The 20510-nt window shown below is 44.1% G+C and overlaps 1 long non-coding RNA gene across 1 annotated transcript; it reads right to left on the reverse strand.

Moving 5' to 3' along the window:
- Positions 1-18193: 18193 nt before the first annotated feature.
- On the reverse strand, positions 18194-20322 carry LOC130116163 (uncharacterized). Its single transcript, XR_008810541.1, has 3 exons — positions 20232-20322; positions 19829-20043; positions 18194-18742 (listed from the first exon to the last, which is right to left on the reverse strand). It is a non-coding gene; the product is annotated as an uncharacterized LOC130116163 (long non-coding RNA).
- Positions 20323-20510: the final 188 nt, after the last annotated feature.

Raw genomic sequence — 20510 nt, forward strand, 5'->3', positions numbered from 1 at the left:
CGACCAAACATGAGCCGCTTCCCTGTCTTTACTGTCCGTGTCTGCATAACACACACTCTCCACAACAGTAGTGGGAATACAATTGCCTCTGCCTGGTTTCCTGGGGTTGATCAAGTTATCAGTCCCTTCCCTGGTCACTCCGGGGTCAGGGAGGTGACAAGAGGGGTGTCTCCTGGGAGTATCAGTCGAGTATAATGCATGCACACACACACACTCGGCCAGCCACTGGCCTCAAGTTGCACAACTCCTTTGCATGTAACTTTCAGTATAATCGCAAGTTTGATAGCAGCTGAATATTTTACAGATTAAATAGAGAGGGTGGGAGAAAAGGAGGAAGAGAAGTAGGGATATATGTATATGGCTGATGGTTCAGAAAAGGTATTTTGGCATCTCTGTGGTCTTAACGACACATCAGCGCCGTGACGGTTTCAGATGTGCCATTACCATTACAGAAGTGTCTCCCTATTGATGCTACAAAGCTGAATTGGGCCACTTCAGGCCTTTTTGAATCAATTAAGCTGACAAATCTGAAATTTTGAAAAATCCCATGTGAGAAACTTCAGTGAGCGGCTCGGTGGTGCTAGACTGACTACCACATCCCATGATGGGCTTTGAACACAACACAAAGCCTTTGTGATCAAAGTTCAGCCCAGCCGTACTTGTAGTCAACAGAAAATCCACTGATGTTTCGACACAAAGCGGCTTTTCTTGATAATAACATAGTTTCACTGAGCAAAAAAAAAAGTAACCAAACAGCACATTTGCTGTTGAAATACTTTTATTTGTAATCCGTCCATATATTCTATTGTGCCATGTCTGTGAATTCTTCTCCCCTTATACTGCTCTAACCAGGCTATTCTATTGTGCCACACCAAAATCTACTACTTAGATTGAGACCTAGCCATTAAAATGAATAACAGACATTAAATGGGTCTGAAAAGTCCTTTTTTTTTTTGGGAGCTACTTTATTGATCCCTGTAGGCATTTAACATGTCCTAGCTGTGTAGCTAGGAGCAGTGGGCAGCTGCTGTGCAGCAACCGGGGACCAACCCCAGTTCTATCCATTGCCTTGCTCAGGGGCACAGGAAGGAGTATTAACCCTAACATGCATGTCTTTTTGATGGTGGGGGAAACCGGAGCACCCGGAGAAAACCCACCGCAGACATGGGGAGAACATGCAAACTCTACACAGAGGATGACCTGGGATGACCCCCAAGGTTGGACAACCCCAGGGTTCGAACCCAGGACCTTCTTGTTGAGAGGCGACAGCGCTAACCACTGGGCCACAGTGTGACCCAGTGTCTGTAGGGACGCCCAACCAAGCTGGAGGTAACATGGGGATTTGAACCAGTGATCCCCATGTTGGTCGGCAGTGGAATAGACCGCTATACTACCCGGACACCCGGGACCAGGCGGGACCGGGTAGTGACCCCCAAGGGGCTGGGAGTCCCGGGACCAGGACCCCCAGCCCCAAGGGGCTGGGACATTCGATTATTGTACGGTTAAAATCATAAATTGATTAATAACCATAATACGAAGCTACATGGGTCCAAGCTCAGCTCTGAAATTATATCATGAGCAGCTCTTAACACATCAACAAAGTTCAACTTAGACTTGGCAACTTGTTCGGTCTTCTTAAAACTGACTTGGGTTTTGCTGGATCCATATTAAGCCGCCGCTTGACGGACTTCATCTATGTTCATCTCGCTCCATCTGCCTCCTCTCTCCCACCACATTCTGCCAACCTTTTCATTCCTCCCCTTATACTGCTCTAACCAGGCTATTTAAGTCTTCTCTCATTCATCATACAGCGATATCTCCTCTCACCTGCTTCTACCATAACATCTATGAGAAGGTTGTGCTGAATAAGTCATTTTTTCTATATGAAGTTTGTCCATTACATTACATGCCACTCCTCTTCTCCCTCCCTCTTCTCTACACACACACACACACACACACACACACACACACACACACACACACACACACACACACACACACACACACACACACACACTGCAGCGGTATGGTGAACAGATAGCTGGAGCCCAGTCTTCTTCTACAGAGGCAGGTACAGATCCATAATTCATGGAGAGAGAATCTTCTGTCTGCCTCACTTTGTTGCTTTTCAGGGGAAATCGTGTTAAAGATAAGAATTTGATTCTGGCTCTCCCTCTCGCCCCTTTCACGGCACCAGGCTGGATGTAAAAGACGTCTCCCTGGCACATGGCTCCTGAGAGGGGAGAAGGCGTCTCTCTCTCTCTCCTGCATGAGGGATCTTTACACAAGTGGAAATAAGGGGGATGGACAAGTCTAAATTTAACTCTGGTCATTACTATCAACAAAGTTATGTTATCTGTTGAATTCATTTGAGGGTTCCTTAGTGCCACACTTTACTTGTATAATAGAGTTAAAAGCAATGCAGAATCAATTTTCTTCACATGGAAATAGATCAGAATGTGAAAACCTATCCAATCTTTACTGTTCAGTCTGCAGAGAAATGAGCATGCCGTGCGCGCACACACACACACACACACACACACACACACACACACACACACACACACACACGCGCGCGCACACGGCATGTCCCCGGGGTTGACACTAACTCGTCAGAGCCATCACCGGTCACTCCAAGGTCAGTGTTGTGCTAAGAGGCAAGAATGCTTCCAGGAACTGAGATACGCCGAAACATCCTCACCACAATGATGGCCCCTGCACTCAGCCACCTCCGCTGGACAACTCTCAAGTGCTACTTGAGTTTTCTATTCCCTGACTGGAATGTAGCTATGCTGTCTGTGCTGGTAACCAGAGTAAGGTGTGGATAAAGTGAACCAAAGACGGTGGAGAGAGCAGGATTATGCCTGCAAGGCCGGCCGAGACCTGGGGAAAGAAAAAGAATGGAAGTGGGAATAGCAAGAAGTGGTTATGGCTTAACACTACATGGCGAATGGCTTTTTCCAGCTGCACAGTTTTCCTTTCAACTTCGGAGTGTGAATGACGTAATAACACGGGGAAAAAAAATTCCTGATGAGATTTATAGAAGCCTAGGTGGATTCATGAATGTAAAAAAAAACAAAAACAAAAAAAGAAAAACGACTGAGGTGAAAGCACCTATTGAGGATTACTTGTCAAAATTCTGTTAAAGTGGGGGCGTCCGGGTGACGTCGAGGTCTAGCCCATTGCCTACCAACACGGGGATCGGCGGTTCGAATCCCCGTGTTACCTCCGTCTTGGTCGAGCATCCCTACTGACACAATGGGCCGTGTCTGCGGCTAGGAAGCCGGATGTGGGTATGTGTCCTGGTCGCTGCACTAGGGCCTCCTCTGGTCGGTTGGGGTGCCTGTTCGGGGGAGAGAATATCGTGATCCTCCCACACGCTACGTCCCCCCTGGTGAAACTCCTCACTGTCAAGTGAAAAGAAGTGGCTGGCAACTCCACATGTATCGAAGGAGGCATGTGGTAGTCTGCAGCCCTCCCTGGATCAGCAGAGGGGGTGGAGCAGCGACCGGGGCAGCTCAGAAGAGTGGGGTGATTTGCCGGATACAATTGGGGAGAACTTCTGTTAAAGTAGGAAATTGTAAATGTTTCCTTATCGTGAACCTTTATGATTCATACGTACATGGACGCAATTTAACTTTAAATGGTTGTAAAAAATAGTGTGCAACCTTATAGTTGCAGGGATTGGCTCTGAATGTATAAAAAGGAGCACTAATGTGAGTCATTCTTCTGTGTTATATAGCAGTGACACACACGGAGCCACAGCAGGGGGCTCAGTGTGAGGTCCAACAGTATGGTGCTTTCTCTTATCTATCTATAGCGTCTACTTTTACCAGTCTTTTCCCTCCTTTACCTCTTTCTCCATGTACCGCAGCTATTTTTTGAATGAGAGATGGGGACTGGAAGTGATTGGAACAGTACACTAAATAAGTCAGCAGTTCGTTCAGGTGCTTATTAATATTTTCATCAAGTTTCAGCTGAACTCCCTGCCTGCCATCTCAACCTTTGCAAATGTGATTATAATTAGCCACTGAGATTAATTAGTCAATATGGCATCAAGGCAGTGCAAGTGGCATAGCCCTAAATACTACGCAAGAGCAAGTCTGTGTGTATTTGAATGCAATTGTAGGAATCCAGCCGTGTGAATGTGCTTCTCCATGCGCTTTTTTTTTTTGGATGACCATTGGACCAGCTGACTGCTAGGCAAAGCACACAGCAGCCCCTCTGTTAGCATGGTGTCTCAGTGACCTGTTTTATGCCCGCTGCTTATTAGCCTCTCTGTATCTCCCTAAATGCATTCTGTCTCAGAGACATTGTGCAGCCCTAGCAAGACTCCGTTTTTCTCTTATCTCGGTGTGTGACCAAGTCTGGCCAGACTGGCTTTGGAGGGTGGTAGGAGGCAGAGTGAATTAATGTAACAAACCAAGTGGCTCTAAAAAAAAAAAAAAATGAAGACAAGCAAATCAAATTTAACCGCCTTAACTCAGGAAACTCAAACTAAGACAGGATGATGATGACGTGCACACAGCTACACTGTCATCCTCTCATTTCTGCCATCGCCTGAACACACATCTCTCCCTTCTTTTTAAACGATTTATTTATAAGATTTTCAACACATACAACAACATAACATAGCATAACATAAAACACATATGCATATTTTTTTTAAAAACAAGCAACAAAAAACTTTCAAGACAAAACAAGACAGTAACATATATAATGTGTGTTTTTTTTATATGGGGAAAGCAGGACTCAGCCAGGAAGTGCAAGATGTTGGTACAGTGCAGAAGGGGGGTACCTAGTTAATGGGGACAGAATCCAGTTGGAGGGACCTGACATGTCCCAGGAAGGATTGCCAGATTTTATAAAATTGTCCATTAGAGCCATGAAGGGAGTGTTTAATTTTCTCCTTTATCCAATGGGTATGAGAGGGGGTATGAGGACTCTTCCAGTGCATCAGAATAACACGCCTCCCTAATAATGTGAGAAAAGCTACAAGTTCTGCAAAATAGGACGGCAATGAGTGGCCAGTGAGTAGGACACCAAACAGGGCAACTAACGGAGAGGGATGGGTATCAGTAGACGTGATAGCTGAAAGGGAATCAAAAAACCGACTTTCAAAACAAGGACACTGTGGGACAAGCCCAGAATATGTGGATGAGATTAGCTGGTCCTGAGTGACATTTATCACAGCTTGGATCAGTTCCAGGGTAGATGCAGGCTAGTTTGCTTTTAGACCAGTGCACTCTATGAACCACCTTACACTGTAAAACCCCATGATGGGCACAAATAGACAATGTGTGGACCCGCCTCCAAACTGACTGCCAGACCTCAGGCTCTATTTCAATATTGAGATCCTCAAACCAAGGATGACGGTTGGCATGTGAGGAGAGTGTTGTATATCTTTGAAATAGTACCTTTGAGGTAATGATTAATATTAAGAATGGTGTCGACCAAGGTGGAAGGAGGGATAGCAGGGAAGCCAGGGAAGCGATTGCGAATAAAGTCTCGAATCTGCAAGTATCTGAAGAAGTGGGTCCTCTGCAGGTTAAATGCTCTGGTTAACTGATCAAAGGATGCAAATATGCAATCAATGTAAAGATTCCTCACAGAAGCGATCCCATTCTCTGCCCAGGTTGCAAAAGCCCTATCAGTGACAGAGGGAGGAAACAGAAGGTTGGAGTGTACAGGGGATGAAAGAGGTATTGCTGGAATCCGAAATGACGGCTGAATTGAGTCCAAATCTTGCTATTATATTACTAGAGCATGACTGAGACGGTAATGCCAGGGGGAGGCACAAGAGGGACAACAGGGAGGAGGAACTGCATGAGGTATCCTCAATCTGCAACCACAGTGGGCGTTGACTGTTAGTATGTCACCGGTGCAAAATACTGAGAATATTTGCAGCCCAATAGTAAAATAAAAAAGTTGGGCAATGCAAATGTAACCCTCTATCATATTACAATAGTTCATTTACATTTATGGGTACTTATGCCTAATTCGGTACTGTCACTTTAAGAGACGGCGAGCCTACGTCAGGCTTGCTGGGCGGTACTCTTCTGCATTACATTCTATGCGAGCTGGCGGATCACCAGTCGTTACCGTGATTGCAAGCCTGAACATTTTTATTTCTTATATTAGGTAAGCATGTGTAAACCTATCAGTACCATGTGTAACATAGTTTGTGTTGAATATCTTAAGTAACAAGAAAAGTAAAAGTTTAATTGTCGTTGTTCATAAATATATTTGCAACGTTGATGTGACTAGCCTATGGTGACTAGCCTTCACCACACTATGTGTAGCTAGCGTTAGCCACAACATGTGAATGTAATTCTTTGCTATACTGTGGTTTTAATATCTTCTAGAGGTTGATGCATTTCGGAAATGTTTACAAATGTTCACATTAGGTTTGTGAGTAGAAGAATATTGTAGGTGGTAATTTTCTTAATGTTAATTTCAATCGTAGTATGTATTTTACAATAGCAGTTAAACTCGTATTATTCTGCATTACATTCTATGCGAGCTGGCAGGTCACCAGTCGTTACCGTGATTGCAAGCCTGAACATTTTTATTTCTTATTTTAGCGAACTGGTGTTTGGACACGGCCCACAACCTAGCCATTAAGGTTGCGTCTTCCCGCCATTCTACTTTGGGACCGGATGTGGTCAGCAGATTCATCCTTCCTAAATCGTCCATCATTGACTGCGTAGCGCCTCCTGTTGGCGAACTCGATGAACTGTGAGCCAGGAAACCCTTCACGGATTTATTCAAGTAAGACTGTTCCAGTAGCCATTCACTTCATGGGTTTATGCAAATAAAGCTTCCAGTTAAGGGCCCCAATGAGATATCCCCTTTTGTTTATTATTTTGTTTATTTGGGTGTTGTGCACAACAGGGGTATTGCAGTGCTGCAACTTATCAGTGTATAATTCACACTTGTATTTTGCATATATATATATATATATTTTTTTTTTGTATTTGCGAACCATCATGTGAATATTGGTAAATACTGTTATTCCCTATCTACATCTATCTAAAGTATAATTCCATGCAACTCTACTTACCTTGTCCCTCGTTCGGATTATTCACACACAGTCAACTCATACTATACCTGATCTTGAGGTAAAATTCTATCCTTATTAAAGAAGGGTTACACAAGACCACCCAATTCTTTTGTCTTTTGTAGGACATCTTTACGAATCCTAGGATTTTTTTTTGGTTCCATATGAACTGAGAAATCAAACGATCAAGTGAGTGGAAAAAATGCTTTGGGATAAAAACAGGTATGCATCGACAGAGATATAGGAATTTGGGAAGCACATTCATTTTCATACAATTTATCCAACCAGCGAGAGACAGAGGTAATAGAGACCAGTGGTGGAAGTCTAGAGTCAGTCGAGAAAGCAGAGGGGAGAAATTACATGTAAACAAATCTGAACAGTTCCTAGTTACACAGATACCCAGATATCTAAAACTTTCCAGAGATGTCTTAAATGGCAATTTTGAGAGGGGGTACGCTTAGCTGCGGCATTAATGGGTATGAGTTCAGTTTATGAAAAACAATTTCTTAAAATTTATTTCAGATTTTTCCCTTTTTTCTCCCAATTTTGTGGCCAATCGATCCCTATTTTAGTTCAAACACCCACCCTCATACTGCATGCATTCGCCAACTGCATCTCTCCGGCCAGCAGTCTCGAGGGAGACGCCTCCCCACTTTCGTGACGAGGCGAATCCAGGCCGAACCACTGCTTTTTCCGACACACACAGAGACACATTCATGTGGTGAACACAAGCTGACTCCGTCCCCCTCCTGAAGACAGCATTGCCAATTATTGCTGCTTCATCGAGTCCAGCCATAGTCAGATCTGACGAGACCGGGGCGCGAACCCCGATCCCCAGTGGGCAACTGCATCGACACAAAGCCGATGCTTAGACTGCTACACCACCGTGGACCACTGAAAATGTAACTTTTAACCCAAAATTTGCCCAAACTCCTTCAACAAAGCAAGCACTGGGGAGATAGATCTGTCTGGATCAGAGATAAACAGTAAAAGGTCATCTGCATACAAGGCCAGTTTATGCTCATAGCCTCCCCTTGAGATGCCCTGCATCTGACTAGACCTGCGAGCAATAGCCAGTGGTTCGATGGCAATGGTGAACAGTAGCAGAAAAAGTGGCAGCCCTGACGAGTTCCACGTTTGAGGGGAAAATAATCAGAATAATCATTGTTTGTGCAGACGCAAGCTAGCGGATATATATATATATATATATATATATATAAGAGTTTAATCCATGAAATAAATCTATTACCAAAACCAAACCTTTTTAGTGCATAAAACAGATAGGGCCTGTCCAAATGCCTGGTCAAATGCCTTCTCGGCATCCATTGAAATGACCAATTCCCGGGAATCGGGGGATGAAGCTAAGTATAATATATCAAATAGCTGTCTGACATTATGAAAAGAGCGTCTGTCCTTAACAAATTCCGTTTGGTCTGTGGAAATAATAGTAATCAGGAAAGACTCTAGATGTGCTGCCAGCATTTTAGCTAAAAGCTTGACGTCTGCACAAAGCAAAGAGATGGGGTGGTAATTACTGCAAAGAAGGGGATCTTTATCCTTTTTTAGTATAAGAGAGATAACAGCTTGATGTAATGTAGGGGGGAGTATGCCAGATTCTAACGAGTCATTAAACATATTTAGCTTCAGTGGGGATCATTTATCAGAAAATGTCCTAAACAAATTTGGCGGGGAAACATCGGGGCCTGGGCATTTCCTATTCTGCATCAGCATTAGAGCACTTTTGAGTTCACCAACTGTGAAAGGTTCATCCAACCCAGCAGATATTTCAGGATCTATGGAAGGGATGTCTAAAGACCTAAAAAAAGTTTTCGTATTGGGTCTTATTAGATTTGCTCTCGGATGTATATAATGAGGCATAAAAGTCCCTGAATTGGTTGTTGATGGTTTGAGAATTAAAAGTTATTCCATCAGCAGTATTAATTTGGTTAATATGCACTGATGAAGATGATTGCTAAATTTGATGAGCAAGTAGTCTACTTGGTTTATCTCCAAATTCATAATAATTATGGTGTATTTTTTAGTAGTGATTCTGTTGACTTATTAGAGGCCAAGGTGTCAAATTCAGTCTTTTTCATTAGTAATTCTTTAAAAAGATCAGTCAGGTGAGTCTATAAACCTAGTCTGTAGTTCTGATATAGCCTTGGACAGACTATTACTCTTTTCAGAGGCAATCTTTCTCTGGTAAGCAGCATATGATATGATTTCTCCTCGCAGGTAGGCTTTGCATGTCTCCCAAACTGTTGTAGCAGATACGGATGGACTAACATAAGTTGAGATGAATGTGTCAATACTATTGCTAATAATATTGATAAAATTGGGATCAGTAAGTAGAAATGAATTAAAGCACCAAGGGGATCGTGACAAGGATCTGCCAGGAAGGGAGATGTCAACTATGGCCGTTGCATGGTCTGATATTACTATAGGGCTGTAAGAGCATGAACTAACAGAGGAGAGTAATTTGTTGTCAATGAGAAAAAGAAAATCTATTTGGGAGAAAGTACCGTGGACAGAAGAGAAGAAAGAAAACTGCTTGGCACTAGGATTAAGAAAGCGCCAAACACCTGAGGTTGCATATTGCTCCATAAACAGCTGGATGACTTTAGATGTTTTAGATAGGGCAGAGGAATTGTTAGATGAGCGTCCATCCCTATGACTCACACCACCACCTGTAGTTTAGCAGGATTGAGACTAAGGGTTTAGCACCTGAATGGGGTGAGCCCCTGAGTTAAAGAAGTAGCACACAAGTAAGAGCAAAGAAACAATGAATAAAGAAAACATAACAGAAAACCTAACTAACAAAACATAAACATTAAACATACAATCCTCCCTCCACCCAACCCCTCCCCTTAACCCCAACCCTAACCCAGTTGCTGCAGAGAAGAACAGCAACAAACAACACTGATATATTGATCAGCATACTTCATCAATTCTATCGCTATATTCCCACCTTATGTTGATAAACCTTTTAAAAAAACAGAGGTGAAACTTTTTAAATACCTCTAGCGAGACATTAAAGCATGTGCAACAGGCATATGCAGGATCCTTAAGTGTTGAAACCTTGCTATTATAATAACATGTTGAACATATAGTTTAAGGAAGGCTTAAAGACGGTATTGCGTCAGAGCAGTACGGAAATATGTAATTATATGTCGTATTCTTCCCCTATACTTCAAGTTAATCTGGCAAATAATGTGTTTTAAAAAAGATTATATAATTACCAAAGCGAAGACAAAATTGGAAGGGAGATGACTGTTAGGTCTATGTGAAGCAGTAACCATTGTCTTTCAACTCCCGTCGAAATAATAGTTAAAAGTCCATTGCTCTCGTAGCCTATTTTGAAAAAGAGTTCAGTAATAGTTTGATAAATAAAGACAAATACATGACTAAATCATTAAAAGGAATACTGATTAAGAGAAACGCACAACTTGTCCTGAATGCGGTTAGTCAGCTATTTGGTAATTGTTAGACGAAGAAACTGTGAAAGAAAAGAAAAAAGTCAGCCATACATGGCACAGTAATATCAACAGGAGCATATGTCAGTTCCGCATTATTATGGATCCCACTGCTTTTCTTGGCAAGACACGCCCTGCGTAGCATCCAGGCGCTAGGATTCTAGGAAGACCCCCCCCTACTCTGCCTCTGATTAGCTAACCTTAAACCTAACTCCGCCCTAACCCTAACCTTAACCAACCCAACCAACGGAGGCAACGAGTACTGGCAATTCAGAGGCAGAGTGCCAAGAAACGCGTCATTTCCATAGCTCTCTCAAGTTTGCAGAATTCCAATGCGTGAGAACTGTTGACGGACGGATGGACAGGCAGACAGGGCGGTCAAAAACGAAGACTACAATTATTATTTGTTCGTTTGTTTTTTTGTTTTATTAACAAGACACAATTATTATTGTTATGTATTTATTTATTTTTATTTTAACATATACTGCACAAACATTTAGACAATAAGAACAGTCCGTACATTCAGAGAAAACTGCATCATAGACAGAGCACGCACACAGTACACCCACAGTGTGCAGTATCAGCATAAGACCGCAAGGTGTCCTTCATGCTGCACAACATACAATGGCCAAGTAAATAAGCTATAGCAGCACAGTAATAAAGCTGAGTTACTTACATGATCTATAATAAGAAGGGCTGCGTGGATGCTGAAATGGATGCTGTCGCTGTGGCCGAGCTTTTTGCTTTATTACATTATCAGGTCACCTTCTTAGCCTTTTTTAGAAGTTCTTGATCGGGTGTGAATTTAAAACAGGGGTCCTTGTTGTTGACCTTGACCATAATCACTGAGCTGAGTGTTCTGTGCATGTCAAGGCTGGCTCTAAAGTCAGTTTTGTTTTTACGGACTAGACTGAAAAGTCTCTCCTCGTCCGCATTGCTGTGAGGAATCACAAGCAACAAGCGTGCTAGTTATGATAGGCGACCAAATCGATTAATAGTGCATCCTGCTGTATAATGTTCTGTATTGAACCTTGGTTTTAATATCACGACGACACAGGCAACTCTGTAGAATCACACCCAAACCAATGTAGCGAATTCAGGGGGCAGCTGGGAACCGCCACAGCCGGAATGCGAACCTGGTCTCCCTCACCACAGGCGACAGTATTAACCAGTCGACTAAAGTGTCCAACCTGTTAGCCTAGGGCTAGCGAGTCTGTTTATCCATGCACGTTATAATACCCCTCTCCTTCGGGAAGTGCGTCCCCGCGCTTCAGCACATCAGCTCTCTCACGCCTCTGGGCGCACGCACTTCTGATGGCCTCACGGTCTCGCCATCCCACTTCTGACACCAATGTAGCTGTAGCGAATTCGGGGGGCAGCCCGGACACCACCAGAGCCGGGATGCGAACCCGGGGGGCAACACCATATGCACTGTCAGTGCCTCGACGTGTAGCACTACCCCTTCGGGACAAAGTGAAGTCAGAACTCCATAGGATGGAAAACATGGGAGTCATCCGAAAAATTCAAGAGCCCACCAAGTGGTGTGCAGGAATGGTGGTTGTGCCAAAGCCCAATGGAAACATTAGGATCTGCATAGACTTAACAAGACTCAATGAAAGTGTGCATCGAGAGAGACACATACTTCCAGCTGTGGATGACACACTTGCAAAGCTAGATGGAGCAGTAGTGTTCTACAAACTGGACGGTACATCAGGATTTTGGCAAATACCCTTACATAAATACTCTGAGCCCTTGACGACGTTCATTACACCTTTCGGCAGGTATTATTTTAAGCGGCTACCCTTTGGGATTTCCTCAGCGCCTGAGCACTTTCAGCTGAGAATCTCACAGATTGTTGCAGGCACACCAGGAACACTGTGCCACACAGATTACTGCTTGGTGTTCGGCAAAGACCAGACAGAGCATGATGAAAGGTTGTGTGAAGTCCTCCGAACGTTTGAGAGTGCAGGTCTGACTCTAAATGAAAAATGTGAGTTTGGGGTGAATGAAGTGAAGTTTCTGGGGCATAAAATTAGTGCTCAAGGGACTGAGGCAGTCCCAGGCAAAATTAAAGCCATCGTCAACATGCCAGAACCTCACAATGTTGAAGGAGTGAGACGCTTTATGGGGATGGTGAACCACGTCGGCAAATTTTCCCCTCACCTGCCCAGTCTCACAAAGCCTTTGAGAGACTTCTTGAAAAATGACAGCATGTAGACATGGGACATGCAGCAAAAGATGGCCTTTGAGGAAGTAAAGAAGGAGCTCAGCTCGCCAACTGTCTTAGTGCAGTATAGTATGAAAAGTGAAATTCTTGTGTCCATAAATGCATCGTCATATGGCCTTGGAGGAGTGATAATGCAGCAACAGCCAGATGGAGAATACAGACGCCGACTGAAACTTGATATGCACAGATCGAGAAAGAGGCCCTTGCTGTGACCTGCGCGCCTATCTCCTGGGGTTGGACTTCACTGTGCGTACAGACCACAAGCCTCTGATATCCTTGTTAGGCTCCCGACCACTTGATGACTTACCTCCAACAATACTCAGATTCAGGCTGAGGATGATGAGGTTCACGTACTGAATCATTCATGTTCCAGGGAAACAGCTAGTGGCAGCTGATGCGCTGCCACGTGCTCCACTTGGACCAGACAGCATGAGGGATTGTGACACACTAGAAAGGGTCTGACCTGTTAGCCAAGGGCTAGTGAGTCTATTTATCCATGCACATTACACTACCCTCCTCTTTCAGGAAGCGCGTCCCCATGTTTCAGCATATCAGCTCCCTCACACCATTTTCAATCAGATTTCGCAGCTTGCACTGAGTTATAAAGTCAATGAATATCTGCTTGTTTGGCTTCACCTTACTGCAGTCGATGTGCATTACGTTGCTATGTTTCTGTAATTCTACAGGATCAATAAATTTCTGCATCAATTTTTTGAGCATATTTTCCATCTGACTGCTTGACATTAATGCATTAATACTTTTATTTTTTGACTATCTCTTCTCTATATTCTGCCCTAACCTCTTCATTATGTTCTGATTTAGCTATTTTCTGTGCTTAGTTCACTTATCGCTAGATTTTCTAGTTTTCTTTCTCATACGACTCTTGTGTTTAGTAGGCAGCTTCTCGTTCCTAGTTTGTTACTAGCTTTGAGCTTAGCCTAGCTTGGCAGTTAGCGCTAATACATTTGCAGTCAAAGCAGGCTCATTAAAACGATGGTTTGTGGTGACTGCTCCGTAGTTACAGATAGGTTGTCTCTACTAAAGAGACGTGTCCGTGAGTTAGAGCAGCTTCTTTCGGCTAGGATTACGTTAGATGTGACAGGCACTCCAGATAGCCTTAGCCCCAGGCCTGACAGCAGACCTGCTACTGTTAGCACTAGCTCAGCTGCGTCGGCAGACGCGGCGGAGTTTGTCTCTGTTTACCGGCGTGGGAAGGCTCGCAAGAGCAAGCCACCGGTCGTGTGGCCTGGTCTGCAGTCACCTCTCCCGACTACAAACCGGGTTTCGCCACTCACCAGCCGTGTTGGTAGTCCTACCGGCCAGTGTGCTTCGCCCGCTCCGGTCAACAGAGTAAAGCAACGCACGCTAGTGATAGGAGACTCCATTACCTGCAATATTAGATTAGCTTCGCCAGCCTTGGTTCACTGTTTCCTCCGTAAAGGTGCTAATAGCCATGTCCGAGCAGACCAGCATGAAAATTTCTCTGACTTCGAATGGATGTGCGAGTAAGTGAATTTAGTTGTCATCTCAAAATATCCTTATACAGCATAAACAAAGTGCTGGCTGTAGCTAACGTTAGCCAGCTAGCACTAGTATGTGACACCTAGTTTGCACTAATGTTAGCTGTGTGCTAGCTTCAACACCATGAAACAGGTTAAAACTGATTGGCGCGTCCGCGGTGGTGTAGCGGTCAAAGCATCGGCTTTTTGTTGATGCAGTTGCCCAATGGGGACTGGGGTTCGCGCCCCGGTCTCGTCAGATCCGACTATGGCCGGACTTGATGAAGCAGCAATAATTGGCAACGCTGTCTTCAAGAGGGGGGCGGAGTCGGCTTGTGTTCGTCACATGAATGCGTCTCTGTCTCTGGGTGTGTCAGTAAAAGCAGTGGTTCGGCCTTGATTCGCCTTGTCACCAAAGTGGCGAGGCGTCTCATTCGAGACTGCCGGCCGGAGAGATGCAGTTGGCGAACGCATGCAGTATGAGGGTGGATGTCTGAACTAAAATAGGGATTGATTGACCACTAAATTGGGAGGAAAAAAAGGGAAAAATCAGAAATAAAAATAAAACCTCAACTCAGTCACACTCTCGGATCTACTGATGGTGCAGCTGTCATCTCCTGAGATCAGGGAGTATGACCCAACCAGTGCTGTTGATCTGTGGCACCAAGACTCTGTCAGGAGCAGGAGGCCAGACTTCATGGACGGTACAAAGAGAGTGGCTGCTGTAGAGTGACAAGTAATCTGGAACTATGGATGGGCATGTGGAGCACTCGAGTAGTTACAATAATACTGCAAATAAAACATGAAATCATACTTGTAACATTTTATCATTTAACCATTGACTAATTTTACATAAAAATATTTTTGCTTCAAATCTGCACATTTTTAAAAGCTCTTAGTCAACACAATACCTTATTCTCTCATTGATATGTACTGAAAACGTTTGTATGGCACAAAAAAGGCTACTAATTATTTTTGCCGGTATAAAATATGCTTGGCTGGTAGATTTTTTCATCTACCAGTCCCCCTGGCTGGTAAGCCAAAAAGTTAATTTCGGACCCTGTGGAGCTGCCAGAGAAGAGGAAAAGAGGAAGGCCAAAGAGGAGGTTTATGGATGTGGTGGGGGAAGACATGCAGGTGGCTTGTGTGACAGAGGAAGATGCAGAAGACAGGAAGAAATGGAAACGGATGATCCGCTGTGGCAACCCCTAACGGGAGCAGCCGAAAGTAGTAGTAGTAGATTCATGTAACATGTTTGATGCAATTTAGTGAGTTTTGGTGAATTTTATTGAGAGTTACCGAGCTTCAACTGTTTTTGGTAAAATATGGTGTGTACTGTCTTACTTCTCTACTTACGTATAGCTATGTTATTTTGTAAATTGTTACTTATTTGTGAAGAATTGATTCCAATAACATACTCATCGAGGAAGCACCCGTCTTATCAATTTAGTGATTATTTCACCCCTTTTTCAGGGGTGTAACATCTCCACATCTCATGTGGATACACAAATGAGCAACAATTGGCTGTCTTTGGGGGAAATACCCTTAGTATCTTTGTTTTAAAGTTGTGCCATTCCATTCTGTTTCAAATAGATTGATAATGTTAAAGCAAATAAGTAACCTGGTGCCGATTCAAGCATTTTCAATGTTTGATTTCAAACTTTAGATGTCATTGTTCAATGGATGATAAAAGTTGGAATCATGATGTTATTGGCTCTACCGCCTATGTGGTGGTGAGGTACACTACCGTTCAAAAGTTTGGGATCACCCAAACAATTTCGTGTTTTCCATGAAAAGTCACACTTATTCACCACCATATGTTGTGAAATGAATAGAAAATAGAGTCAAGACATTGACAAGGTTAGAAATAATGATTTGTATTTGAAATAAGATTTTTTTTACATCAAACTTTGCTTTCGTCAAAGAATCCTCCATTTGCAGCAATTACAGCATTGCAGACCTTTGGCATTCTAGCTGTTAATTTGTTGAGGTAATCTGGAGAAATTGCACCCCACGCTTCCAGAAGCAGCTCCCACAAGTTGGATTGGTTGGATGGGCACTTCTTTGAGCAGATTGAGTTTCTGGAGCATCACATTTGTGGGGTCAATTAAACGCTCAAAATGGCCAGAAAAAGAGAACTTTCATCTGAAACTCGACAGTCTATTCTTGTTCTTAGAAATGAAGGCTATTCCATGCGAGAAATTGCTAAGAAATTGAAGATTTCCTACACCGGTGTGTACTACTCCCTTCAGAGGACAGCACAAACAGGCTCTAACAGGTACTATTTAATGAAGATGCCAGTTGGGGACCTGTGAGGCGTCTGTTTCTCAAACTAGAGACTCTAATGTACTTATCTTCTTGCTCAGTTGTGCAACGCGGCCTCCCACTTCTTTTTCTACTCTGGTTAGAGCCTGTTTGTGCTGTCCTCTGAAGGGAGTAGTACACACCGGTGTAGGAAATCTTCAATTTCTTAGCAATTTCTCGCATGGAATAGCCTTCATTTCTAAGAACAAGAATAGACTGTCGAGTTTCAGATGAAAGTTCTCTTTTTCTGGCCATTTTGAGCGTTTAATTGACCCCACAAATGTGATGCTCCAGAAACTCAATCTGCTCAAAGAAGTGCCCATCCAACCAATCCAACTTGTGGGAGCTGCTTCTGGAAGCGTGGGGTGCAATTTCTCCAGATTACCTCAACAAATTAACAGCTAGAATGCCAAAGGTCTGCAATGCTGTAATTGCTGCAAATGGAGGATTCTTTGACGAAAGCAAAGTTTGATGTAAAAAAAATCTTATTTCAAATACAAATCATTATTTCTAACCTTGTCAATGTCTTGACTCTATTTTCTATTCATTTCACAACATATGGTGGTGAATAAGTGTGACTTTTCATGGAAAACACAAAATTGTTTGGGTGATCCCAAACTTTTGAACGGTAGTGTATTTGGCTCCACACTACTGCTGCCATCTGCTGGTCATTTTGATCACTAACAAGTTACCAAAACTAAGTTTGCATTTATGCGGCACAGTATGAAACGTGTTAACAGCGGTGTGTGTGTGTGTGTGTCTGTGTGTGTGTGTGTGTGTGTGTGTGTGTGTGTGTGTGCGTGTGTGCGTGCGTGTGTGCGTGCGTGCGTGCGTGCGTGCGTGCGTGCGTGCGCGCGCGTGGTGTGTCTAGGGGCCCCTCGTGAACCCCAAAACAAAACTAATCTCTGACATGTACTCATCAATTTGACCTTGATTGTGCCATCCGGCATGTTCCGGACATTGCTGCTGTGGCAGTCTGGTAATTGGAAGGAAGTGGATCAGTGCATGCTTCACAATGAAGTGCTACAGTAATAATGGTAATGCAGCCAGTGGGGTGTGAGCACTTGTGTAATTATTTCACATTGTTAAACCGGTGGGTCAAACAAGACTTGTAATCCCATGAAAGTGAGCCGTTTGTTTCTGTGAAAATAATATGAGGGATTTGTTCATTTGTCCTGACTGGCATAAATTCCTCAAATTCTACTGTCAAATGGTTTAGAGAGACTCCAACAGATTAAGCAGCTGTTTGGTTTTAGCCCATATTTCGTTTTGTTTCGCTGTAGCTGCTGTTCTTGTGTGCTGTACAGAGTCAAGGTGAAATATTCTGAGTCCAAGCCAGCATCAATCAAAAGAACATTGAATATGACCAGCTGTTATTCTTAGTTTTAACAAAACTTAATTACAAATTTAACAGATAATGTAATTTGAATAAGATGAGGCCTATATATACACATTCTTTCGCTTCCGGTGTGGTGGGATGGCAGTGTGAAATCGCATTGGTGGCGGCCTCACCCGGTGCCGCTGTGGGGGGACGGCAGCACGGGTTCGTGTTTGCAGCAGCCTCATCCAGTGCCGTCCATGCAGTGTCTTTGTCCACATATGCATCTGGGTTTTGTCTTCATTTGATGGCTGGAGGAGCTGGCGCTGGATCAGCTGGGATAGCTTGGTCTGCTGCGTCCTGTGAGCCGAGGGACCATGGCCTTGCCCAGAGCTGCGCATGAGGAGGTAACAACGAGGGCGGTCTGACAAGACGCGGAAGCAGGGCAGGCTTAGCTATCTGCTAGCACTTGCAGACCGGCAGTTCCGATAACAGCGAGGGCGGTCTGGCCTGGAGGCCTCACCTGGTGTTGACTATGGTGTTTTTGATGTCGTGTGGCGTGCGGGGAGGTTTGTTGAGGGTGTCTTGCTAGGAGAGCTGACGCTGAATCACCTGGGAGAGCTTGGTCTACTTCGTCTAGTGGGCCCAGGGACCATGGCCCCTGCCTGGAGCTGCACCCGAGGAGGGAGCACTGAGGGCAGTCTGACAGGACATGGAGGCAGGGTGGGTCAGGCTAGCTGCTGGCCCATGCAGACTGGCAGTTCTGACAGTCATCCTGGCTGACGTTCATTCCCTTGGACAGTGATGTGTTTACTTGTAGTTCTTGGATGTGTTTCGGTCGTTGTGTTGCATTGCTGTGGGCTAGGGGAAACGGCATTTCATTTCATTTCATGTGACAAATGAACTGTTCCTGATAAATGAGAATAAATAATTTTATATATATATATGTCCATCCAACCATCCATTATCCAAACCGCTTATTCTGCTCTCAGGGTCGTGGGGATGCTGGAGCCTATCCCAGCAGTCATTGGGTGGCAGGCGGGGAGGGTGGCAGGTGGGGAGACACCCTGGACAGGCCACCAGGCCATCACAGGGCCGACACACACAGGGACAATTTATTATGGCCAATTCACCTGATCTACATGTCTTTGTAGTGTGGGCGGAAACCCACACAGACATGGGGAGAACATGCAAACTCCACACAGAGGACGACCCGAGATGACTCCCAAGTTTGGATTATCCCGGGGCTCGAACCCAGGACCTTCTGCCTGTGAGGCGACCACGCTAACCACTGCGCCACCGTGCCGCCCTTATATATATAAAGGTATATAAGAAGACAGCTGATGATTGCTTATGGCATGAAACAGGCTTGTACTGTCTCATGAAGAATTTACTTGACTCACTGGATATATATATATATATATATATATATATATATATATATATATATATATATATATATAAAAGCTACTCGGGAAAGAACATACCATTTACTTCCTCATCATGCACATAATGTGCACAACGTCCAATGGGGAAGGGAGCAGTGCGACATTCAAAAATTCAAAAACACATGATTGTTAACGATCCAATTGGGGGGGGGGTATTTGTCTATTGGCATGATTTATTTATAATTACAAAATAGGTACTTATATCTATGTCTGCAACTGCTGGCCAATTCATTCCTGTTATTCAATGTGGACATTTCTAGTTTGCAAATGATAAAATATTTTTCAGTTAAACATAGATTGCACATTTTACTGCTGGTTGAATATGCTTTGTTCTTTGAGAGGGTTTTCCAGGTGGTTGAATAATTAATTTTTCTGTCCACCAATGACCAGATATAATGGCTTAAAGATGTTGTTGTGGCGGGAAGGTAAATGGCTGTAGCTCAAACACCAGAGAGCCTTTTGGGGAAGAAAAAAAAAGAACGGCAAAGGCCGAGCTCACTGCTGCGGTCACTGGGAGGAGGCAGACGTTGCTCATGGCTGGGATGCAAGACCAGGGGAACGAGCGGCTTTGTTACTGTGGCCATTTCCCTCTGATGAGTGTTGAGAGCGGAGCCTTGCTTGTCCACCAGAGCGCAGAGGTGTTGAAATTCTGCTGGGTCCATTCCTGGCCAGATCGTACTGTCACAGATCAGAGATGACCCACATGCAGAATCACTGAGCAGAGGCAGGAGTTGGGCAAAAGAGTGACTTTACTGATATTACTGGCAGGGCAAAGTACAGTCCATTCCAGAGATCAAAAAAGCAAAAAATCAAGCTGACCAAGCTGAGGTAAGGGCATAAGGCGAAAGGTTCAAACAAGGAAGCAGGCACAGGTCAAAATCAAGAGAAAAGTCAATACATACAATCAGGCGGGATACGAAGCAGGCAGGGAGCACAAACTACGATCTGGCAAACAACAAGGGCCAACTGACTCGAATATATACTGGGATAACGAAATAGACAAGCAATGAGTGTGGCAGAATGAGCAACTGATAGGCTGACAGATAATGCAGGGTGAGTGCCAGTGGGTTGAGACAGTGTACTGGTGGGGACATCTGGCAGGTGCTGATTGGAGAATGAGTGGAGGGGTGTGTGCAGGAGAAGCAGCAGGAGGGAGGGGTCTAAGAGGAGCAGGAAGCTCC

This window comes from Lampris incognitus, chromosome 7 (assembly GCF_029633865.1).
Source record: "Lampris incognitus isolate fLamInc1 chromosome 7, fLamInc1.hap2, whole genome shotgun sequence".
NCBI classification, from domain to species: domain Eukaryota; kingdom Metazoa; phylum Chordata; class Actinopteri; order Lampriformes; family Lampridae; genus Lampris; species Lampris incognitus.